General features: G+C 41.6%; 1 protein-coding gene across 1 annotated transcript in view; it reads right to left on the reverse strand.

Annotated features, from left to right (window-relative positions):
* The window catches only part of LOC140293391 (beta-1,3-galactosyltransferase 1-like), a 96,487-nt gene that overhangs the window by 30,275 nt on the left and 40,034 nt on the right, over nucleotides 1-26,178 (reverse strand). The window contains exon 2 of the mRNA XM_072379532.1: nucleotides 21,490-21,545. The gene's annotated coding sequence lies outside the window, so the exon portion shown is untranslated. The remainder of the gene's footprint in view (nucleotides 1-21,489; nucleotides 21,546-26,178) is intronic.

Consider the following 26,178-nt stretch of genomic DNA (forward strand, 5'->3'; position numbering starts at 1 on the left):
TGCACGCAGTTTGAAAATTAAATTTGTTGCATTTTCTGAGAAGAGTGCACTTTAAGAGACCTTCCTTTTTCTCTTTTTAATAGTTATAATTGCTCTTTAATAAGGCAACTAAATAATTAACTGTTGCATTTGACATCACTTTTCCAAGGCATGATGACTCGAGCCCCGTGTGCTTTTCACTTGGAGTGTTTGTTTACTTCTCAGTGCCTGCCTAAAGCAGTCCTCCTTTTAAAGGTGAATCAGCTTTGTTTAAATGTATAGTCACAAATATCCCACTAATTTTATTGTGAGGACCAGTGGTAGCAAAAAGAATCAGCTGGAGTAACATGATGCAACTAATTGGGTTCATTGCAACAGGTTAGTGACATGATTGGGTATAAAAAGAGAAGCTTAGAAGCGTAGAACCTCTCAGAGGTAAAAATGGGCAGAGATTCAGCAGTCTGCAAAACAACAATTTAAGAACAATATTCCAAAATGTAAAATTAAGATCTGGTACGTGGCCTTCCGGTACAAACATGACAGCCAGAGTTTCAGCCAACTTGTTTAGGTCTGTCGGCAACAACAAACTGAATTAAAACTTAAGTTTGCTGAGTAAATGTCAACCTAACCTGCTTTTAACTGAACACAAGGTCAGTTAATTACTGAATGAGTTTGGAAAGAAGTAAGCAGGCATAATTACGATTTGAACACAACACTGAAGTTGTTAAAACTTTAAACAGCATTTCCATCTTTATCTCAGAAACCGTCGTCCAAATTAAATGGTAGATGGTCTAAATTATGCATTTCCAATTTGTAACTGTTTACCTCTTACTGTTTGACCTTAACCTCAATGCTAAGTCTTTCCCCTTAATGAGATTTGTTATGCTGATTCTTCATCTGTTGCATCCGGCGATAACCTGCAGCCATGAAAAGGCGAGCAAATGGGGCCCGGATGTGAACTCAGATGGCATAATGAGCCCAACTTTGCGAGCTCCGCTGCGGGAGAGCCTAATGACCTGCCAGTAACCTGCTGTGTGCTAATGACTGTGCACATCACTCTCAAATCCAACTTCCTCAAACATATACACACAAACACAGACATGTGTGAACACTTGCCCACCCATCTGCGGGCAAACAACACTGTTATCTTTTTAAAAAAAAAGGAAAAAAAAAGCATGTCATCATGCCTTTTTCGTACACAGAGTAATAGGCAATTATTTTTTCTATTTTCCGTGGGTAAATGAAGCAAATGCCTTCGCTGCAAAAACCCAGCGGACTGTGTCCTGCTAACTATGCTGTTCATGATATTTGCGTATGGAAAAGAAGATCCCTTTTGTTTGCAAACAGATGTTAAATACTGGGAATGACTGAATCCAAATACTTGGATACTTTTATGAGCATAATTACAGTAAAACATATACAACACAAATACCTCATAGGTTGAGTGCTGAAATCTGTATTTCACGGGTATTTTCTGGATTACACTGATACTACCAGGTGACCATTAACCATAATCACACCTGCAATGATAGTGCACCTGCACTACCTAAACTAAAAAAAAACCTAAACTAAACACTGATTTAGCCTCCAAGCTGCTTTGAAAAACTTGAGACAACAGAACATAGGACTTCACAGTACACTTAACAACCCACTCAAAGCTTAAAAGCTCAATTTGCTTGACATAGAAAAGCCTGTGACACTTCCTGTGCATTCGAGTGCATTAAAAACTCAGACATTTGCACTTGAATGCCATTAAATATGGTTTAAATATCATTTCTTAGCTTATGCTCTCACTTAATCATCACAAAGCGAATAGGGTGTACTATGCACTCATGCAGACAGAAACTAAACAAAAAAAAACCCAAATCACTTCAGTTTTTGTAACATGGCTCTTTTATTATCATCATTTGAGGAGACTGTTCACACACCCCATTATCTTCCATTCAAACCTCCTCTGCTTCACGGTTCATTCCACACAACCACTTCCACTAACACTTCTATGGAACATCAGCCGCAAGAACCAACAAGCCAGCTGACTAAAAAAAACAACCGACCACAAATTTAAGCACATTACGCAAAAGACTGGGATGATTTTCTGAGTGTGTTTGGCTCATTAGCTGCCGAGCTGCCGCACAGGAGGTCTGACTGGTCTTTGAACATATGGCTGCGTTGCCGGCTGACATATTGGTGACATCAAAGGGAATGCGTGAGGGCCTGAGAGGTACGGCACGTCAAACTGAGGTGACAAAGCCGCACGAAACGTTGCCATCAAAGTGTTTGTGTGTGTGTTACGGAGAAAGAGAAAGTAAGGACTTGAAGCAGAAGAAGAAAAGAGGATTTGTGGCATTTTGCAAATGCGAATTAGATGTCGCTTTGCGTCATAAGTTTCAGACCCTACGCTTAATTAAAAACAGTTGGCAACTTTCTCCTGTGTACATGCATTAACTAAAAGGACAACTTGCTCCTGTATAATATCTACTTTCTCCTTACTTTAAAAGAAGGCGATCTTAGAGATGAACACAATGGGCAGCAATTACAATATCACTGAATTAGGTGCTCCTGCTAAGAAGGACCATGGAGCTGAGAGCAGGAGGAGAAAGACACCAGTGTGTGACCTCAGCCAATAAGAATTCCTTTTGTAAACCTAATCATCTCCTGCGACTCCCCGTTGCAGGGGGTCTCTGATCTCCTTTTGCAGAGCAGATGTCTGTTTACCTGCGCACGAAGGCAGAAACCTAAAATCTGACAGAGGCAAGGCGCTCAGAGTCAAGGATGCACTCTTGAACTCTTCTTCTGATTCGCCGCCTCACTTTGACAAAAAAAAAGGCATCATCGCCCGCTTGCTCTTTGTCTCGTCTGAGTTGTTTCAGCAAACACGCACAAGCCCATAAGCAAACGGGACACGAGAATTAATCTCAAGCGCATCCTTACAGCCGACGCAGCGCGAGAGCAAAAGCAAGAGCTGGTGTGTAAGTGTGCGTGCGTGGGTGGGACATTGTTATGCACCCAGTGCACGCGACAAAGTGTCTCACCAATTAATGAGCCATTGTTGAACTCCGATATTCTGGTCTATTTCGGTTTTGAACAATTTGCGCCACTGATGGATCCAACAATGTTCCTTCTGACTTAAAAATTAGCTGAATATTTAAGGCTAGCAAGCGTGACCCCTTTGTGTCGTGTTCGAGCACTTGAATGACAATGCAGGCCACGTGCTTTGGGTGAAATGAGACGGAAAATGAACACGGCTCTTGCAGAAAACGGCTTAATGGCTCTTAATTGTCTTTGCCATGGAGCCAAGTGATATGCTAGTCATGCAGGGCAGACTAATCCATTTAACTACATATTATGACGAAATGTCTATTTATAGATTGCTATGGACCGTCTCCAATAAAAATGACGTTTTTAACCATGTTAACATGCCCACAACATGTTCTATGTGCCATAAAAGAAATCACGTGGAGAACTGCCTGTCAGCACTATGCCTGCTGCTGATCTTGGTTTGAAATCTTCAGAGCGCCACCTACACCTATTGCTGTGAAGAAACAGCCTGTTTGTTCGGTGTAGAACACCGGAGGAACCAATCCCGACAGCCTGCTGAGTGGGCCTCCACATCCAATTTGCTCGCTCTATGAGGAGCTGATGAAATGGCGAGGAGAAATTAGCTCAAGCCAGGCAGAAAAGGCAGCAGAAGGGGACAGTGCTTGTTTCTGATGGCAGACCTGACCTGTTCCGTTTAAGTTGTGATGGCACGACTTCAGACTCTGTAAGCCTTCTAGTGGTGAGTAACGAGTGGATTCAGCGTATTTGGACGCAACCCAGGGTCCCATCATAAATACCAGAGAGGACATAAGTCTGCCGTCTTGATTTTTCTAGCAGGTACTTTGCAAAATTGATGAATAAGCCAATTAGAAATGCTGAAACCGTTCCACCAGTTCATCTGGGCGACACCACCACTTGGAGCAGGGTTGTCTGCCAGTAAGTAGTTTATTTAAAAAATATGTTTTGGCTCTCACTTACATTCACTATTATCGCATTCAGTTACCCAACCTCTCCCACCTGGAACCCATGCCATGTATTACTCACTTCTGTTATGTTTCTATATTTGAGGAAAGCAATAGAAAGCAAACACATTACCATTCTGATACTTTAATATTTCTTATACGGTGACTTCTTCTCCAGCGGACAAAACTGCTTCACATGAGACTGAAACAAGTTTCTTTAAAAAATGTTTCATGGTTTGGATAAACTTGTTTACTCCATAAATAAAGCAATCATGAAATGCCATTTCTTTGAGTTGAGGAAACTGTATGTAGACGATATTTCTGAATAATCGTACTTGGTTTTTGACATTGTTTCTGCTCTCTATTTGACCATATTAGCAGTTTGGACTGATCACTTGGGCAGCCTTAAATATATAAGTTAATTTATTATGAATATGCTAAGAAATGACCAGACCCGACAACGAATGGTTAGACATTTCCAAGTGAGTAGTTGTATGACCCGGTGTTTATGCAAAGGAAAATCTGGGTAAATACAAATCTTTAAGTGGTCATCTGGCAGAATACTGCACATTAACCCATCAATCTCAACTGAACACTGCGTAGCGAAGTGAGTTGGAGGAGACAGGGCAGGCAGTGTTATCTGCTGCTGTTCAGAGAAGTGGGCGGGAACTGATTAGCATATTCATGTGAACCTGTTCACTGAATCTCAAGCACACTGAAGGCCAACAGGAGGTTTGGTAGAGGCAAGAAGTCAGAAATGTACAACTGAGCACCACAGTAACGATTTTAGGGGATTCATAACTGCTGGAAGTGCTAATTCAATGGGTTTTCATTGTGTACAACTTTTTCCATACAGTTAAACAACACTGAAAATAAACTGAATTCCTATTGCCTATGTTTGATAAAAACTATGATTAGATGCGACTCTTATAAGTCTTGCATAACTACTGGTAAGGAGCAATACTTTTGTAGTCTTTCTGAAGCCTGAAACTTGCTCAATCCCTTTCATTTCTTTCAAAATGACCCCAAAAACTTAATTGGTAAAGTCATCTCCTTTTAACGGGAAACATTGACGTCAGTTTTCTCATGGAAGAACAGCACAAAGTCAATATTCAAATGAATGATGGCTTAAGAGCGTCGCCCTGTCACGACTCGGATGCATAAAAACACTTTTAAAACGCTCTTTCGTCAACGACAAATCAAGCTGTCAAGCCCACACAGTCCAGGAGAAAGGACTGCAGGAAGAAAGGAAGCAGGCAACACCCTCGCGTCTAAGTGGGAGTCGTCCAACACAAAGCAGAGAAGGGAAATTCACACGTCAAAGCTGTTGTGTGGTCCTTTGACAGAAAGTTTCCCCTTAAAGATGACTTTTACCACTTTTCAAATCCTCATCAGGGCCGAACTCATTAAAGGCTTACATGACCCAACGTGTTGCTCCATACATTACACAACCACAAAGTGTGTCCTGCGGAGCCGGCACTAAATTACACAGGCGTAGGAAGGCAGGTCATTACACTGCAAGGCAAATTATTTTCTGTTCAGTTCAGCCTGTCCTGTTTTTTACACCCTCCTCTCATTTCATGCACAATAACCCTCTTAGATGAAGCAGGAGCGAGAGAGATAGAACGCATGAACTATCACAGAATATTTCAAAGCAATATATATATATATATATACACACACACACATATAAATATATATATATTACATTTTTAATTACACTTTCAGTAGGCTGATATTTGAGGATTCTGTTTAACCACTTCCGTCAGAAGATTCAGCTACAGTCAGTAATTCGGATTTTGTCGTGTTTTTTTTTCCTGTGCAAATATCTTAACACAAAGCCTCTCGGCAGATTTGTTTCATGACATGGATTTAAAACGCATGTTTACACAGCTTTGGGCTGTTGTCTGAGTTCAAAGACGTGCGGGAGGATTTTTCACTGTTCGGGTGTGAGAGAATAAGAATTCAGTGGGTGTTAATTATCCTTAAGTGCTTAATGGCTTTTTCTAAAATTAGCTCATTTCTAATCTTATTTCATCTGGGGATGAGTCAACTTTTCATGAGTCATCATGAAATCATGAAAACATTTAATGTTTCCATCATGTGAATCCGTCTCTAAAGCTCTGGTCCTGGGTGCATCAGCAGCTGGACTGGGGGGGGGCTTTACTTTCATGTCTGGACATTTTACACAACTTATCAATCAAGACTGAGGAAAAAGATTTCGATGTGTGAACAAAAGCGTGAGCACAATTTACTGACCTCATGTAAATGCAAACCCCTCTGAAAGATGTTTATGCATGAGATATCAGAGAATGAAAATGATGCAACCTCACGCCCAAACGTGATGCAACACGATGTTTGTGATTATAAAGATCTATGGTGGAATCTCATTTGTTGCAAATATGAAGATTTACAATTCATATGTCCCCAACATGGTCTTCAACTCCGCCACCAACATTCATTAAATCCAGCCCTCCTCATGCAGGCCTTATGTTTCATCTGACAGGAGCTTTTCCTCACACCTCAATTAACTAGCCTCATAGAAAAGGTCTAAATGCCTGTTAATGGACCTTTATGGCCTCATAACTCTGATGCACAGAGCTGCTTTCAAACATCATTGTGAGTGAGTGTTATAACCACCTAAGAACGTGTTTATTATTCACAACACACTGAACTCCCACTGAAAATTCCTCTGCAGCTCAAACATGAACCAAAATAGCGGGTCTGACACTTTTAATTTCGAACGTGAGACTTTCGTGATCAAGAAATCTTAACTTTTGAAATGATGCACACAGACCTCATAAAGGCCACAGGCCAAGAGGTTACCAGTCCATCACAGAGACAAACAACAATGCCTGCTCATACTCTGGGAATTAATAATCCCTGATTAAGCCACCATGCATGTTTTTGGAGTGTGGGAGTCGGCCCGGCCGCGACTCCAACCAGGAGCCTCTCTGCTGTGAGGCTACAGAGCTAAGCACCACCCCACTGTGCAGCTTAGCATGTAAATAAAATTACATTTCTACCCAAATGTCAGCCCTTGTGAGCATGATTGCACAGGGAGGATCTAATAAACAGCACTGCTCATTTTTTTGATATATTGCCCGGAAAAAGGGAAATGAATGTAGGGATTTACTGAAACCTGTGCAATCACAGGTGGAAACACTGCATGTCAGGCTGAAACTGTTCTGACAGTTCAAGTGAGCTTTAAAGTCAATATTTGGTATGGGTACCTTTATTCTTCGACACAGCCTGAACCCTCTTAGACAAGCTTTCTGTCATTTCTTTAAGAAGTTTTCAGGAATAGTTCTCCAGGCTTCTTGAGGGACTTTCCAAAGCTCTTCTTTGGATGTTTTCTTTTGCCTTTTATTCCGTTCTCTGTCAAGATGATCCCACACTGCTTCAAAAATGTTGAGGTCCGGGCTCTGGGGAGGATTCATCTCTTGACTTTGTCCTTTTTCTTTAAGGACATCCCATTCAGACAAATTCATCAGAGTCATCAGTGAAAAGCTCCTTGATGGTGCAAACATACTATTTCAGTCCAACTGTTTTATCTTTGTTATTTAATATGGATTAAACTAAAGAGATAGATTTGTGACAGACTCCTAGCAACAAAGTGTCTCCAGATAATATTTTAAATCAGTTCTTTACTAAATTGTCTGTTCTGTGCATCCACAGCTGAACGTACCAATAGAGACGATTATACTAAATAATTGTGATCAGCTCAAACTACTGTACTACTAACGCCTGTAGAATAAGCTAAATAGTTCCCATACTAAGACCAAAAGAAGTTCGATGACCTAACCGGAAACCTGTTGGGCATCAAGCCTAAAGATGGTTTTATTATTAATGGAACAGCTATTTGAGTCCAAGGAAACAAAAGAAAAGGATGGTGAGGAGTCGGGGGAACCAAAAAATACACCTCTTTATTGTATGCTTTGATACTGAGCTTTATTCCAGCTGAGGGTCTCGTGGAAGACCCCCCGCAGGAGAACGAGAAGCTTATAAGCCACATGAAGCATCTGCGAGATAAACCCTGAAACACGGCGAGATGAATGTGAAAAAGGTAAAGCTCGAGCCGGCCACATACTCAAATCGACTTGGAGCTGTTACTGAACAACACACACCCACCAGCTGCAAGAAACGCTGCCAGGACACATCGCTACCACCCACACACACCCACACACACACGCACACACAAGCTAAAATACTGTACCTTAAAGAGTCGCTCTGATCTCTCTAAATCTCTAGATGAAGAATATTACTTTCTCCTGGTGGATTTATATCAAAGATGAACGTCAGAATGACATAAAGTCTGCAAAACATCCCACTGGAGTGGCTGTTTTTTTTTTTCCTACACACAGACAAGAATCTGATAGGCAGCTTCTTCTGGATGAGAGCCAAAACTTATTGTGTTCTGTACTCTGTGACTTAGCCACGTAAATCATTTATGGAAACATGACAAGCTGTCCGTGCTGTTGAAAACAGGAACAAGTCTCAGTTAGCACAGGAATGAGTTACCAGCTGTGACCATTTAACACCACTGATGAGTTTTGCCTTGTTTTACACAGCAATTATATGTGTGTGAGCGAGCGTGCATGCGTGTGTGTGTGCGCTCAAAAGCTGCTCGACTACAAAAGCTAGTTAGCGGGGTAGAATTCACCAACACGCACAAAGCCGCTGTCTTTTGTGCAGCTGATCAGGTGGAGCATTTGTATTTCTAGAATGTCAATTTTTCACTAAAGCAGGTTTACTTCTAGCCTTGAGCTCGGCAGTATGTACCATTCATTCAGAGGCTTCTGAAATGTTTGAGAAGACAAAGGGCTGCCAATCTGTCAAAGCCTCCTGTTACACAGGTGCTCGCACTTGCTGAAGATCAATTATTCAAGAGCATTTCATTAGGAGCTCCGGGCTGTTATTTACCCCTCGTCATTCCTATTGAAGCAGCATTGAACTTGGTTCTGCACACGCTCTCTCTGCACTCTGATTTTGTTAAACAAAAAATGACAACATGTCATGTGCTAAAGTTAATCCGATGTATATATCTAATTCCAGCTTCTTGTTCAGTGCAAACTGAAAATCTCCATCCTTTTGTGGCTAAATTAGAATTAATTTGACTATATTGGGGATAAAAATCAAAACTCTGTGTGTGCAAACTTACTTCACTGTCACATTTGTCTGTCAGGTTTGCTGCCTTCCACGTGCTCCTCCAGCAAGGTGAATGACGCAAAGTGAGAACAACTCTGCATCAGATTCTTCCTCCTCCTCTGGAGACTGACTCCTCTTTCTCCCTGAGCTATCATTTCTTCCTGGCAGCTGGGGCTCCAGAGTCCTGTTCGTCATTTCCACTTCAGTTTCAGCTGCCTTGGAGCCCCCACTGCACTGCGCATTTTCATGTGTCCCTTGAAAGACGAACCTCTTCGCCCGGAAAGAGGCATGTGTGCTTGGTTTACAGAGTGATAAAGCGGTCCAGCACATTGATAATGTCCTCATCCTTGAGGCTGGCCCATCATCCTGGACAGTGTAAATAACAAGAGTTGGATCTCAGCCAAGCTGTTTGGCTGCGTTATCCCTTTCATAACGACCTTCATTGGAGGGCCGGGGTCATGGAAAAGTAAAATAATAAAATGGAGTAAACAGTCATGCTGTTTCATGTGCGACTGGGAGGCAGCAGATTGCAAATTGGTCTTGCCTAGGAGCGGTGCTGGGGGTTACGGTGCTGATGGCAGAAGGGTCACTCAGTGCCATGGTGCGACTGCTGCAAACACTTATTATGCTGAAGGCATGATGAGTGGGGAGGGAGAGGAAGAGGGGAAGGAGCACTGAATGGCAGAGCTGTCTAGGGGTTATGTTGGCTGCTGGACCTTGTGATGATAGGGAGCCCCCGAGGGGAGACAGGGGACCAAGAAACAGTGTTGCACAGCAGATGTGCTCTGTATGTGTGTTAGTGTATGGCTGGGGGTGTAACGCTGTTTCTATGTATTTGCCGATGTCGGTCAGTCTGCTGCAGGCTGTGAATGAAGCAGTTAGGTGCACGATTGCAAGCCGCTGCAAGGTCAGAGCGGGCCTCGCTGCTCAGTGTCATAACGGAGGACAGGAAGGAGGTGTGTAGGCGGATGTGTGGGGGGTGGGGGGGGAGTCATCATTGTCTGTGTGTATGTGTGGATGTGCATGTGTGTGTTTGGAGGAGGCTTGCTGAGTCCTTGAACTCCTCTCCTCTGTGGCTGCTCCAAAACAGAAAATGAATGCCTTTCTGAGACAGAGATACACAAACAAAACTGCAGGGAAGGAAACAGTGATTATATCCATCTTCTGCTCTGTAATTCCCCGCCACGCATGGGACGACAATAACTTTGACAAGTGAGTTTAATTTACAGATGAAACCGCAAGATAACCAAGTTGCAAATGCGTCCAAATCTAGTTAGCGAACCAAAATCATCATCAACGATGAGCCTGAATCACAGGAGAAAGATGTGCACTGAATAAATCATCATGTTACACACAGACCACTCCTGCTGCAACCGAATCTGTCCCCATCACACTGTTGCACAGCCACAACTTTGCATGAGAATATCCAGACTTCCATCAGAACGAGAGCATATTTGAACCAGATCTTGTGACTTTTTCCCTCCACGACCAGTCTGTTAACACTAAGAGCTGGTTGACAGAAACAAACAGCTGGAGGCTCTGCTTCCTGAGGTTCTTGCCACTAAAGCAGAAGAGGAGGGCAGAGCAAAGAGACACGACTGAAAGAGGCTCAGTCCACAAACACATTATTAAATGTTAATATGCACCATTTCTTATTGGAACTGAGGCTTCGTGGTTCATCATCGCTTAAAACTTATAACTTACATTATTTTACATCGCGTCTCTGGTCATATTTCTTTATTTCTGCAAAGAAAATTTCCAAACTTTCAGTCCAAAACACAGTTCTGTGTAAAAATATTCAAGAAACATTTGTTTTTTTATGTTTTGTTCTCAAGGAGAAATGTAATGTTGCATAATATTCTAAATTGTTCTCGACCAATAGCTCTCGAGGCTTTCTGAAGGTATTTCAAAGTTTTTCTTTGGGCTTTGGCTGCTTTTTCCAGTCAGTTTGAGGGCTGTCCTTGTACCTGACCATATTTTCTTGTTTCTTTTTTTGGTCATGAAACATCCACTCAAGGGATAAACCTGTGTTGTGTCTCCATCTAACAGACAACTTCACGAAGTACCAATTTTAAATCTTTGGGTTCTTTGTCACTAACAGCCTTGTCACAAAGACACGTCATTTGTTCCCATTTATTTTGTTGCATTTATAAAAAGTGCCAAATATAAAACAATCAGACAAAAACATAACATTTGGTGACTGTTAAAGTCAGCTGAAAACCTGTATCTTTTGTAATGGTGTGAGAGGAAATGAGAGGTGGCTCGAGTCTGTCGCAAGGTACGGCACAATTTGTTGGCTCTGAAAAGAGATCAGAATATAATATAATTGTAACATTGTCCTCTATTTTTGTCTGTTTCGGTCACAGGAGGAAGCTGTGTGCATGCAATCTGCTGCACCTCTCTGCTGTTCAACAGCATTGGCCCTTTAAACTGAAATTAGCCTTAGAATGACTTTTACATAACACACCACCGACACAAAGTACTTAGTATGCTGTGCAACCCACTTTGAGCCACCAGAGATGGCTACAAAGCCTGCACTCCCACGGATAGGAGTGAGGAGTAAGCATGTGTGGCAGAGTGCTTACATGCAGAGAAATTGTTTTGGGCAGAACTTTGAAAGTTCAGGCTTTCTTTTTCAGCTCAGTCTGAGCAACAACACAGAGACGCTCTGAAATGTAAATGCGAATGTCAACATTGTAGCCGTGAAACCGAAAGTAACAGATGAGCAGGCTGGAGACGTGTGGACAAGCTGATGAACACACATTCTAGTGTGGATACTGCACTTTTCCCCCTTCTTTTCTCCTCTCAAAATAGATAGGAAAAGAAAAATGAACTAGTTGACAAAGGCAGATTTGATACATGGGCATCGAAAATTGCCCGATTCTAATTTTGTGCGGCATCCAAACAGTATTGTACCACAGTACAGCCACCACAATGAAGCAAAGGCATTGCAGTGCATAAAAGCTGTCTTATGAAGTGGGCTGTCAATGTGTGGAGGGAGGGCCTATTCATCTACATAGAGTTTAGCTTTATCAAAGTCATGCACGGTTAAGAGTATGCGATTGCTCATTAAATACACAAAAGACTAGAGGATTTGGGTAAGGAGAAAGCCTTGCAGTCTGCACTCCCTGGCTCATTTCAAACATCACTGTTCAAAGCGGTGGCATGCTCTGTGTGCATGTGGGTGTGTGTTTGTGTGTGCACACCTCCAGGAAAACTAAAGTGCAGGGAGTGTAGGAGGGATGGGGGGGGGGGGGGGGGGGGGGGGGTATATCGTCAAAACAGAAGGGGGCAAAAGGAGATTTGCAAAGAAGAGGAGGGAAGGCTGCTCAATGGATGAAACAACACCAGCTCGCCTCTCTTTGGAACAACATTTTCATTTTCAAGCAATTCCACCTTGATAGCTCGCCATCAGTGGTTAACCTAAAACACGGGTTTGTCCTCCAGCGCACCTAACCTGCTGCCAGATTTTTTAAACTTCAACAGAGCTAACAGTCAAGAGCAGAATGAGTGGCCCCATGAGGCTGCTGTGTTCTACTGAATGAAACAAACACGCCATTAATGAAAGCTGACCTTTGAAAGGATCTGAGCTAAAGCTAACTGGGTCTTAAAAGATCACAGCTATGTTCAATCCATTACAAATATCACCGAAAGCTTTTGGGTTCATCCCTTGGGGAATCGGATTTCATGGATATCTGATCAGTAGCAGAGAATTCTTGATCTAGGAAAGAATAGAACTAAACTTGAGCGTCATCAACAGAATGATTAGGAGTGACAACAGGGATCAATATGAACAATGAGCAGTTTAATGGCACATTGACAAGTAGTGTTGAGGTACCAACAAAATGTAGAACAAAAACAGTTGGTTTATGCTTCCTAGTTCTTAAATTTGGGTTTCTTCTATCTTCAGTTTATTTCTGAAGACATCTCAACCCTCTCGGCTGTGCACTGTATCTCACAGGTGGTACAGGACCACATTTTCTGATAATAAGAACTCTCTGCAGATCATCAGGTTAGTTTTGGGGGGGAAGTCAGCCCCACAAACCAAAGTGGGAAATTATCTGCAATCGGGCACGCAGACAGGTCAAAATCTCTCTTTTTGTCTGAGAGTTGTTGCTGTCACTTTCAGAGCTTCAGTGTGAGATGTTTAAGTCGGTGGATGTTAGTTGCTGTCAAGAAAAAGTGAGCTGTGCAAGCCCTTGTAGTTTAGACTGCTGCCTCCTCAATAAAAATGAGTCTGTACACTAAGGTATTTTGATCGCATTAATACTGTGTTTTTTTGCTGGTTTGCTGGGTTTTCTTTCCAGACAAATCTGGACTGGAGGCAGACCAGTAAAACACAAATGCACTCTCTTTATCTGAAGAATGTCCTGCTGAAACAACCACAGACCTCCTGGGGAAAAGAACACATGATAGTAAGTTGTGCCCTCAAAACTTTCTATATATGTCTCATCATTTGGACTTTCAAACATATACAAGTGACCCATCCTATGAACAATGATGATACCCCCTATGATCACAGATACTGGCTTTTGCACCATTCCTTACAACAGCAGGGATAGTCCAACTCATTTCTGGAACATAAAACCAGACATCAGTTTTTTCACCAAAAGCAGCTGAAACATGGGCTCATCTGACCACAGAACGCCTGTCCAATGTCGTTCCAGAGAACTTGGCAGCGCAGATAGCATCTAGCATTCCCTAATATAGTTTCCACCCTTGGTCTTTACACAGACTCCCTGAATCTTTTGAAATTGTATACATTGAAACACTTGAAATTTTGAGTGCTCCTTTTATACCCAATCCTGACACCCTCACCCCACCGATTAAGATTCTCATGATATATTCAAAGATTCTACATTTTGCAACTTATAGACGTTGCACACCTTTTATTACATTTTGCAATACTTTCCAACTCAAAACAAAAAAATTTAAATCATTGAAAGTGAGCGGCAGTGATGACGTGGAGGAGGGCAAGCATGTGGATAAATGTTAGGGTGAAAACCAGCGCAAAAGTAAGAGCAAAAGTGCTTAAAACTGCCGGCAGCTCATGTTAGTGACTGACTGCCCATGGACTCCCCTCAAGAATGTGTCAGCCAAAAACTTTAAATTGGCAGCAAAGTGAAAAACAACTTTAAGAAGGGGATACGCTCCACTGATTCCAAAAACACAAACAGCTCCCGACCTTCGCTTTAAATGAAACCTTCATTTGTCAAGAGATTCTCTGACTGGCAAAAGAAAAGGGGAGCTCTCTGCACAGTTGGATATCTATTGCAAGACACCAGAAATGAAATAAAGCTCCAACGCCACATTGCTCTTCCCATTTGCTCTACTACCCCAAGTTAAAAGGAGTGTGTGGAAGAAAGTTTTGCTCCTTTCATTGTTTGTCTTGCAAACAGAAGTTACAGTGGTTTGAATTCAGAGATTAGATACAACCTCCGACTTTGACCGCATGTTTGATGGCATACTTCTGCTTCTCTTCCAATTTCTGGGTTATTATGGAGACAAGGCATCCGATACAGACATTGAGTCAGTGGTTTTGTCTCAGCTATGATTTACTTTTCGTGCATAAACTTACTTCTGTAAGTATCAAAACCAGAAACACTAACAAGGAAAAACATCAGCAGGCAAGAGCAAACTTATGTTCTTCTCTTTTAGTGTAGAATATATACTGCAAAGCATGATGTGTCCTCCACAGTGTTGATGGATGTGAGGGAACTTTCAGGGCCATTCACATCAAGAATAATAACTGGTAACAATAAAAAGATGACAGTAAATATCCTGTATCATATTCTCTCCACATATATTAGACTAAAAAATAACTAATGATGATAAATAATGATGTGATGCCAAATGGTCTTGGGCGCAAATGGGGTCTCTACTTTCTATAATGTTGATGACTGCGTTGAGTCATGAAGGTCTGAATAGATGTTGTTTATAGGCCGAGCTCACATCATTATAGTTATTGTTCTTGGTGTGGATGACCCTTTAATTTAAAAAGGGGAGGAGTATCGACACCGTCAGCACTGAAGGAGGTGTATTGATGCGTTTGACAAATAGCTCAACTAAACTAGGTCACCGGGAGCTGAACAGCTCTCCTGATGCATCGACCTTCAATCAAATCTTAATTTGCGTTTACTCAGAGATCTAAAACCGGTGGATCCCAGGTGTGATTTGAAATCTTGCTCGGGATTTCCTGAGACAAAGAGAAGTTGGCAGGTGAGGCTGCTGTTATTTTTCATGGCAGCCAGAAGAAATATCTCGGGACTAAATCAGTTACCTAAGGAGGTGTTTTGTAAATTCATTTGACACACAGTCAACCAAAAAGCTGAGAGGTGCGTCCGCATTCTTCTTCTGCTTTCAGAGCTGTTGGAATGTTACTGTTCCACTCTGGAGCCCCTGCTAACTCATCAATCTAAAGCCCTTCGCATTTTCATTTAATCGGACAAGTGTAATGTTTAGAGATTGGCCTTTCCCACTGCTATGTTTGGAAGCTTATAAAAGACTCGCTTCATTGATTTGAAGACACTTTAAGAGGCTTTATTGTTGTTCTCATGCTGTAATCACTCAGAGACCTCTTGGAATGGAAGTATGCCAAACACTGCCAGTCAGTAAGTGTGTCAACCATGCAGTAAAGGTTTAATAGTTGTATCATTGCTTCAGAACTGTGCGGTCCATCTTTATGTGTGTGTTCATTATTTTGATGACTTAAAATCAGCCAGCATTACAAGGTTATTTAAAGTAACCACAGACACTGCCACTGATCATTTAGTACAGCTTGTAATAGGGAATATCTCACAGGGAAAATACATTGAGCTTTTCTATCTCTGTGGACAAATGACTATTTGTATTGACATTAAATTAATTATGTAGATGTCATAAAGGCTCACGGAGGTCCCCTACATATACACCCTTTACTTTTCCCACTCATCAGCCTTTCACCTCCCACTGCGCCAACATGGATTTTCCCCTGAGGCTGGCATTCAGGGTTTACATTCCTAATGACCCGCAATAATTCAGCCGTGATTGATCAGCAAAAATCGACTAATGAGTTACAACGAGCCTAGAAGGGAATCTCGGAGGCCTTTTCTTGAATGCATTAAGCATTGTGCTCCCTGATATCTTGCTGCATGTCAAAATAACTCATTGTCACTGACGGATATCTCGCTGTTGTTGGTTTACAAAGCCGTGTCAGACAAACTGAGCCCTGCGCTCGCACATTCAGGGCTACGGCACTGTGCTACAGCAGCCTGGGTAGATGTATGAGTAGGTGGAGTAATGTATTCATAGAGAAAAGGATAAAATAAAATGGTCTTGAGACATGATAGAGCGCCCACTGAGGTGTCTTTGATAAATTATGATGACACTATGCAAATAGCCCCTGCAACTGGATTTCGAGCACATTCTGTTCAATTAGCCTGTCACCGAGGTGGAAGACGAGCACTTGGACCATGTGAGGAATATATCTATTCAAATTTATGCCAAGTTCAAATCCAACATTGCAACGATATACAAAGAAATGCTTTGAGTTTGTGGCAGATCTACAGAAGAGATTCTTTCACGATCAAAAATCAACCGATTCATGCCAGAGGCCCCTTTTAAGAAAGCAATTACTTAACCAAGAAGTGAGAACAAGAGGCACGTACTGTAACATTCTTTGACATGGATGTGTGTCAGAGAGCTGCCTCACTTTCAAAACGATTAACACACATCACACATCCATCCATCCATCATCGGCTCCTGATCTGGAAAATGGGAGAAGCAGTTCAAAGAAGGGCTCCGAGATAAAGACTGCTCCTCTTCATTTCCCATCGTTGCATGTGGCCCCTGTCACTAAATATTTCACCACCACGCTGCGCAAATCAGCCACGCATTCAGATTTTTTACATTTGTGTTATACAGTTCAACTCGTGTGCAGCAGAAATTCCAGCCATGTGTAACACGATGACACTTTGAAGCCCGATATTGTTTTCCTTCCTTGTAGCCAGAAATCAGGCAGCTGCAGAAACATAACCATCATCTATGGAACCAGATGGGTATCTATGCCAGCTAACAAATCTCCTGTATATCAATGAGGTTACTCCTACTGAATACAATTCCATCTTGAAACTCTCCTCATTGCCGTGTTTAGAAATAAAATTCCTGACTATAATAATACAGCTGGAAACACAATGCGTCTGGCTACAGAGCCGCTCCAATTAAAAGTGACATGTTAAAATACTCTTCACGGCCAGAAAATGCTAATTATATGCAGATTAGTAATATGATTCATGTATTAATTTGCTGTGCTGAGTGGTGATTAGGTGAGTGGGAGTAAGCAGCAGTCACTGATGCTCACTAATGGCTAAAAAAAGTATGGTGGGTGGAGGAGCTTGAGCCAGCCATTTCTGTTCATTTACTCAGTGTGAGAGGTGACCTTTCCACAGAGTCCCCTGCTTATGGCGCTAAGAAAGAGCTCATATGTAGGGGATTTGAACTTCCGCTTCTATAAAGCATCTGACATATGTAACTGGTTATGTCTCTGCAGGCTATGACATAGTGGCATAATGCCGAGAAGCAAAGATACAGAGGGAAGCAGAATGACAACTGCTCTTTATGTCCTATTTCAAAAGACACAAGCTGCATTTCGTCTCAGAGCTCCAGGGCAACGACAAACTAAAAGATCGACAACCACCTTTAGAGGAAATTAAGGAAATACGCCTTCAAGTGCATTGGATTGAAAAAAAAAAACCCTGTGGCACGTCTTTAAATCTTAAAGTCGAGTTTGACACAAATGCTCCAACTGAACATGTGAAAACAGCTTTTCTATAGTCTAAGACGGTCATAGTGATATCATGAGAGATGTCCAAGGACTCATACACAGTTGATTCAGCAGATTCATCACATCAAACCACCGTCAGGTCGAGCAGTGCGAGATATAACTCTGATCACTACTGTTCACAGTAGTGAATGAACTCAATGTGACTTTAACTGTTAGCTTAAATGCTAAAGAAAGGCATATATGCACATAACGCATCCATATGATGCGTTAGTTTCAACTGAAACACAGGTTTTTGCATCCAAACACATTAAAAACAGCCTACAATTAAGTTGCAACTATGTTGGACTAATGATCTGACTTTATACAAATGCATTTTTTTTTACTTTCTGAACAATTAATAGACTCCTGCTCTGTTCTGCACGGCAAAGTTGTGTCACTCATATTCACACTTAAGGCTTTACCAACAGAGGCCAGTTTCAGTTAAGACCCCATCCTACATAGGTCCAGGTCCTCCTGGAATCCCGTTGAGTCTTGGTTCCTCAGAACTTGGTGGGTGATCATGTTCACATGGGGTTCAGAGTTAAGGCAGAAAAAGTCTTTGAAACAGAAATTAATTCAGATTCAGTCTGCTTCACTATCCTCACTCAAAAAAACATGGCAAGGCAAATCATAAAAAATTATAAAACAGATTTGGGCTGTGGAACCACACAGCTATTGGATGTTTTGATAAAAGCTACTCGATAAGGCAGATATTTTTCAGTCCACGTCAGACAACTTGGAATTTTAGAGACCTTTTTATTCTGATTTCTAACACTTAGGTCATTTAGTTTGATTATAGAAGCTTAAAGATTATAGTAAGTCTAACAATATGAAGAATTAGATGAAACTAAAATTAAGTCATCTGGTAATTTCCCATATTCTAGAACTATATCCTTCAGGAGGATGGTGCAGCTCAATGTTGTCAGGCTGTCAATACACTGACAATACTCATCAGTGGGAAGAGTTCCTCCATGGATGGAGTCTTCTCAAGATATTGAAAATATCTTAAATGATTCTATTCCACAATGTAGGGATTGCGAAGATCTCACCTTCACCTCATGAGTTGAACAGCACAGAGCTGCCTACTTCAATCAGGCTGTTGAGTGGGCTTTAACAGGCCTAACTTAACACAGCTTCTAACCACAGAACACTCAACTGCAAATAAATCCCACACGGACAATTAAGTGACACCAACTCCACAGTCTTTATGTACTGTACACCTTCATTTGTCTCCGTCTGCTTCAGACTTTCTCTAAGGAAGCGTGCACAGCAGAGCGGGGATCAAATAAGCTCGAGCCTGACACGCTGAAATGTAACTTAACAGTAGACTATACCGCCATGCTCCGCAGAGGCCCGGTTCAAAGACGCTTCATCACTTATTAAAATTCTAATTAAATTTACGGGCCGTTATAACGTTTACTTTAATGCAAAGGAATCAATCTACCAGACACAGTGAGGGACACGCTGGCTAATGATGAAACAACAAAGTGAGAAAGACTATTCTACATAAGATGTTACAAGACATTTGCTTCAAGAGGAAGGTCTTCAAGTCAAGGTATAAGCTTATGGTTCAAGAAAAAAACAGATCATAGAATGCTGTAACCAAAATATACCACAGAGTGTCATCACATCAAGTTAATGGAGCGAAGAGCTGGTAAAGATGTTAAAAGAATGGCGTTAAAAGAGCCATTCAGTCAGATCCAAAGATCTCTCTGTCCTGTCACACACACCCTAATCAATAACATGCGCACGGGAGGAAGGTTTGTTAAATTACGATGATGCCAACAGCGTTTTTTGTCTCCACATTTAGCTACTTATGCAACTTCTTTTTTCCAAGCAACTTTCTGAACAAACCCCTTTCTGTGGAAGTGTTCTATGTTCATCCCTGCCACGGGGGCAGAGCAGAAACATCCTCTGCCCAACCGTGCAAACCATCAGGAGACGGAGTTCGCCCTTAATTTAGGGAAAACTAATTAAACTTGTCACGGCAGACGAGTATGTGAACGTGAGTGGTTTCATTCTAATTTCATAAAAATTTGCTCCTACTGCATGCTCCCCACTTTGTACAACATACAGCTCAGTCATGATAAATGACAGCAAGTGATGCATCACCTTTTATTTCTACTGCAACCATCGAGGGAACTAAGGAAACAACCTGAAAGCCAAACATTTTCCCCTGTTTGCTTGAAACAGCTGCTCAATGGTTGTTGAGAGGCAGGTAGGTTTAGCACCCGAACTCTTTGCCTCTAAAGTAATCCAACATGTGTAGAAATATGTGCTTTGGCACTATCTCACTGAAATAAGCAAAGGTGGCAGCATATGCCACTCCAGCACCTGTGTATGCAGCAGTAACGGTGACTTCACAGATGTGCGAGTTACACATGCTGTGGTTAGTGATGCACCATCAGGGATATCTGAACTGTCTGATGATAACTAGCACACAGAGACCACTTTAAAGGCTCATAATATCACTTTCAAGGATCATAAGCAAATGTGGCTCATTGGAAGCAAAATAGAAAGAGATGAGGGGTACTGCACATGGGTAAGGAAAGCCCTAATTGTTTGTTTGGCTTATTTTTGGTCTTATAGTTAATTGCTTTTATCTAATTCATTGTTATTTGTGTGGTTATTTTCACCTTTTTTCTAAGTTGTTTTATTTCGAGCCAGTTCTCTTGCTCAGCCCAGTTAGTTTTGGCTTTTGTCATTTACCTGCTCCGAGTTTTCCCATGACGACATTAGACGACTAACCCTGTGTTAGTCATGCTAATGTATAAATAAACCAGGGTTTCCTCGGTTGCTTGCCAGATCCTGTTCTCTCATCAACTTGAGGTTTTCTTCCGTGCTCAGCTGTGCTCGTCTTTTGCAATTGTTATGTACTTTCTGCTACTGAAAGCTTTGACTTAACCAACAAAAGGTTGGTTAATTGTACTGCCCTCTCCAGTTAGTTGCATTTAGGTCCTTTAAATGGTTTACAAATCCCTCTGCCCATTCTTTGAAACTCACTGTCTGAGATGCCCCTAAATCCAAACATGTCGCTGAGTTGCTGGCAACTGACCTAATTAGTTGTGTGACATTACATGAGGTGGTTTTGGCATCAAACAGCTGTCCGAGTATTCTGTTTCCTTTGTATGAATATGGTTTGAAAGAGATTTAAACCATTTTACACAGCTTCAACCTTATACAGGGTAAAACTGAGTAGGTACTAAATGGAGAGACATGAAAGACTTGAGAAAGGAACTGATCTGACCCACAATGATGCACCAATCAGTATTTTCTCCTTAATAATTCAATTTAGTAATTCTCTTTGAAGACAAAGAGAACAGTGGAGACCTGAATAAATGCGAGGTTGAACCTCAGAGGCAACAATAAATTTTATTTAAGGCCTTTGTTTCTGTTCCATGTCTGCTCTGGCTTTGTTCCAGCAGAAAGCTCTGTGAAATACACGGCCACTGTGTCTACCTATTATAAAGGGCCTTTTAAAACCAGAAATAGGCTATACCCCTGAGTGAGCAGCGATTTGACAAACGGGCGGGAAGCTGAGGTCAGCGTAGCGTGCCGTACCTGACACAGCTGGCTCTCATCCAACGCTGTACGGGCTCCGCCTTTTCATACCATCCCTGAAAGAGGAAGAAGAAGAAAAACAAAAAAAGACAGGCAGGTCAGAAGATCTGGTGAGACTTCAAGAAAGAAATAATATGAGACAAGCAAAAGGGGAGATTAGATTATAATGAGAAGATGAAAGAAACATTCAGAATTGTAACTTTTTCAACTCAAATGTTTATCTGAGGCTAAAACATTGCTGTGAATCTGCAGAAAGAGGCTCTTAAACATGAATAAATGCATTTTTCTTTACTTCGGTTAAAAGCTGAACCCATTCTGTCAGGAAATAAAACAATGGATCAGTTTTCCATTTCACCCAATGAGCACCACAGACATATTCCTCCCTTCATGTAAACTGCATAAAGCCTCTTCTCAACTCAAATGCATCTTGACGCGAGGTTTAAGTGTAATCAGCCGATGGCTCATCAGTATGCTGCAGCAACCACACCCTTGTCTCCGAACTGTGGGCAACAAACAGGCAGAGAAGGTGGAGGGATCTATTGATGCATGCGTTTTCATGAAAACTTATCATTCAAGACTCCTGTACACCTGCAAAAGGTCAAATGAAATTCTCTAGTATTAAATTGGGTTTTTCACTTGATTAATACGCTTCCATGGCTGACGTGGTGCCTGAACACACCAATTTTCAAGAGCATATCAAGCTTTCTTTTACCTTGAGGATGCCACCAAACACTAAATATAAATCTAACATAAGCTAACATAAATCTGACTGTCACAATAAATGTAACTTCTATTTCTGACAGACTGAAATCATCTGTTCCCTCCACTCATTCATAACTGGGATAATAAACACAGGCGTTCTGTGAGTGGATTTACCAGAGTGAGTAGGAGTCATCCTTTTAGAGCTGCAAAAATGTCTTGTTTAGTCAGAGAAACAGATCAAAACAATTGTCAAAATGACAGCAGAGGAATTTTCTTGTTTTTTTTTTTTCGGCTGTGAAGATGTTTCAGTTTGGATCAAATTGGTGAAAAGAGAGGCCTACATGACCAGAAAGCCTAAAAAGCCTTGGAAAACAAATGAAAGCACAGGCGGCTTTTACTTCGCCAGAGAGAGGGAGCGCTGGGTCAGAGTGAAGATGGCGTCCAGTCACTGTGACCACTAAGAGGCAGAAAGCAATGTGTGCTGGGTAATTGGGAATAACATTCTACCTGCAGACTTGAGCGGTGCGTCTAGTCTTTGGCAAGATTCAGCAACCTGATCCGTTTGGAGCTTAGATACACCGAGCTGTCAGCCGGGCTCCTAAGTAATCACACACCTCCATTAACAAGCTGCTCATGCACCAAAATGGCTTTCAGATGCCGAGGAATACTTATTAGCGCCTAACAAACGTTTCCTGGTGGCACCATTCTGCTTCACTCTGGAAGCCAAGTCAAGCTTTTCTCTCATGCATTTGCCTCATAGTGGAATCATGCCTCTGCATTCCATTTACATGATTTTTCTGACACTGGAAAAAATTGTGCCATTTGGAATGCATTACCCCCCCCCCCCCCAACCGTCACAGTCCTAATCAGCATAATATGAATTATTGCTATCATTACAGTGGGTGGCTGTGAAATAACAGTAGGTCTTAATTATTCAACAATGAGAAATAATAAAGGGAGAGCAAATGCACCTTTAGTTTGTGCTGCCAACAGTCATTAGAGTTCGTATCTCTCTTCCCTTTGGGAGCTCAACCAGGGCCTGTTTCTCTGTTGTGGAAATCATTGTGAAGGTCGTGATGAGTGATGAGCCTGCCCCCACCCCATCTGATTACACTCACCGTGTTGTCTCCGAGAGCACGGCAAGGAAATCACTGCAAAAGCCAATAAAAGTGCAATTTTCAATAACCTTTTCAAGTGGGACTTTCCTTGTTTAGCTACGGTGGGAAATTAAAGTGGGGACATGGGAGTCAGGTTGGAGAGGTTTCTTTTCGATTCATGTTTCGGTACTTAGTTTTATTATCATAGTTTACATCATTAAATCCTTTTAATTTGGATACTTCATCATGATGAATTACTTGTTTGTATTAGCTCAGATGTCTGAATGTGTTTTATTGCCTGCGACTAAGATTTTTTTAGAGCTCATCTAATGCTGATGAATAAGCAAAGGAAATGATGCTTTTTGTACAATGTAATATACTTCCCGATTGTGTTGAATTCAACTTGTGGATGGGGGTACTGCATTGGCACCAGTTCTGAACTGGCCTATACTGAAATACCTCAGAGAAAAATGGTTTTTCATGTACATACGTAGAAAATTTTGTTTAATACTGAAGGTATCTCAGGGCACTTTATGTAATGAATGCATGTCCTATTCAGTCTAGTCCCATATAATTTAATTTAGATAATGCCAACTTGTTAATAGAAGCTTATATAAAGAAAATAGAGAATCACATCAAAACTTCAGTTTGATTCAATCCCCAAACAGTGGGGAGACAGAGCTCGCTTAACAGAAAGAGACCTCCAGCAGAACCAGGGTCAGGGAGGAAGGACAGGGCAGTGACACGAACAAACATACCTTTTAAAGACTAAGACTAATCCTGTATGCTTGCTTCAACTGTTACCTATGAATTTCTGGCAGAAAATCATAATCCCAGGTTTCAGGTCAGATTCCTTATAAAAATAAAGACTTCAGCTGAATCCAAAGATCTACTGGATACTGCAGGGTTCCTCCGACCTTTCTGAATGAGTTGCCAATCAAATTTCCAATCATTTTAATGGGGACAGGGTGATTACAGCAGATGGGATTCAGGGCTATGAACTGCTGCACTTTAAAGGAAAATTAAGTTTGAAAATCAGTGAAGCTCTGTAGAGATGAGGATTTTCATGAATCAGCTTCTCTCTGGTACATTGTAACAGCACTAAAGACATATTCCCCATACCTTTTTTGTGAAATCGTGCTGGAACTCCAACAGACCGACGACTGATCTGTGCTGCTAACTGTGGAGGTGGAGTTGGTGTTGGTGGTGGGGGACCATCCTTCAGTGGTCTGAGAGGTTAACACAGATACTGTTAGATCCCGAGATACCCAGCAGGGCGAACGAGATAATTAATGTTCAGCTTCAAGGCTTCCCAAAGACTCTCCGCCAGCTGTTAGCAGCCTCGACAAAGTCTAAGAAGACAGGCAGCGGATATGGAAATGATGTTTGAGGGTTTTTTTTAAGCTTATTTCAATCATTTTGCAGGTGCTCCCCACTCTGCAGACATCCTGATCTCCTGCTCAGCCCACATTGCTTCTCAGTACATTGTGCTGGGGAAATGTAATTCAAGGTCACATTTCACTCTCCTGCTCACTGGGTTCAGTTTCAATTGAAATTCTGCCACATATCCAGATCACATAGGTCTCTGTCAAAGCAAAGCTATACTTTATACTCCCCCAGCTTAACACAAAACCCAGTTCTTTTTCTCCCTTATGAAATCTCTATAAAGCCTTTCAGATCAAGCAGACTTTGAATTATTGTAACCAGGAGGACATATTTACTCCAGCAGACCGAGGCAGCTAAAAAACGAGGACATGACGCAACCTTGACTTTGAGCACATGGACACCCAAACTTGTTTGGTTTGGGTGAAACAAACCCTGCTGCAATTTCCAGTTCAGTGCAAGTTATCAATCAAGCGGTGGACTGAGACTTTTTCAGAAGAAAGGCTTGATCCACGTCCATACACGTTGTGGTAAGGTTTGTTCATGCTCCGAATCCAAAATATGTCGACCACATGCAGTGGTTTGTAGATAACGTGCTGAACACACCTTAACTGATTTGTTTCTTCCAGGTATCACGCTTGTTTCCACTTTGTATCTATATAGATCTATATCTATTTATAGATATAGATATATACATATATATATCTATATATATATATATCCCCTGATTTCTTTTTTCATTGTCAGAACCTCGTCGCTGCTTCCTGTCCTCTACCTGCCACTTCTTCCAGCTGCTTGAAGTTATGTGTGTTGGATTTCCTGCCTTGCAGCGTTTTTGGTATCACTAACACTGAGACACACCTTAAGGTTTAGGGTTAAATACAGTTGTGTCATTTTGTCAAAAGAGTTTATGTTGTTCTATCCTTCTTTGGAGGTTGGAGGGGTGTTGTTGCTCCCTCCCTCCTCTCCCACCACCACCACCCTTTTCTCTCCCGTCTGCCATCCATCTTAGTGCCTCCTTACTTGGCTGACAGCATGGAACACAGTTGGGAGCACTTGCATACGCTCACGCACACATGCACGTACACAAACAAGTAACAAAGACGATTAATGTTACTTGGCACGCTTGTTCTATGGCAACACTGGTTTTAATCATCCTGTCTTGTATTTATTGTTGTCTTCTACCTGTATTGTCCCAGACAGTCATTTCAATCCAATGTCCAATGTCTTGCAAAGAGAGGAAAAGGAAAAATGTCCCAGATCTAACTGGAAATGACCTAGATCTTTTTCTAATTAGGCACGTGGAGCATACAAATTCACAAGTGTGTAGTTACAAGGTCTTTCTAGGTGTTTTTTAACACAACTATAGACCTAATTGGTTGACCTTTCCAGTATCCCAGGTGATACCAAAGCCCTAATTCTAATTGCCATTACAATCTGAGATCTTGCCAGTTAAGTGCTTCAACACAAATATTAAGGTTCCTCTGAACCTCTCAGCAATCATCAT

The sequence above is a fragment of the Leuresthes tenuis genome, unplaced genomic scaffold, assembly GCF_036924035.1.
Source record: "Leuresthes tenuis unplaced genomic scaffold, fLeuTen1.0.hap1 SCAF_1, whole genome shotgun sequence".
NCBI classification, from domain to species: Eukaryota; Metazoa; Chordata; class Actinopteri; order Atheriniformes; family Atherinopsidae; genus Leuresthes; species Leuresthes tenuis.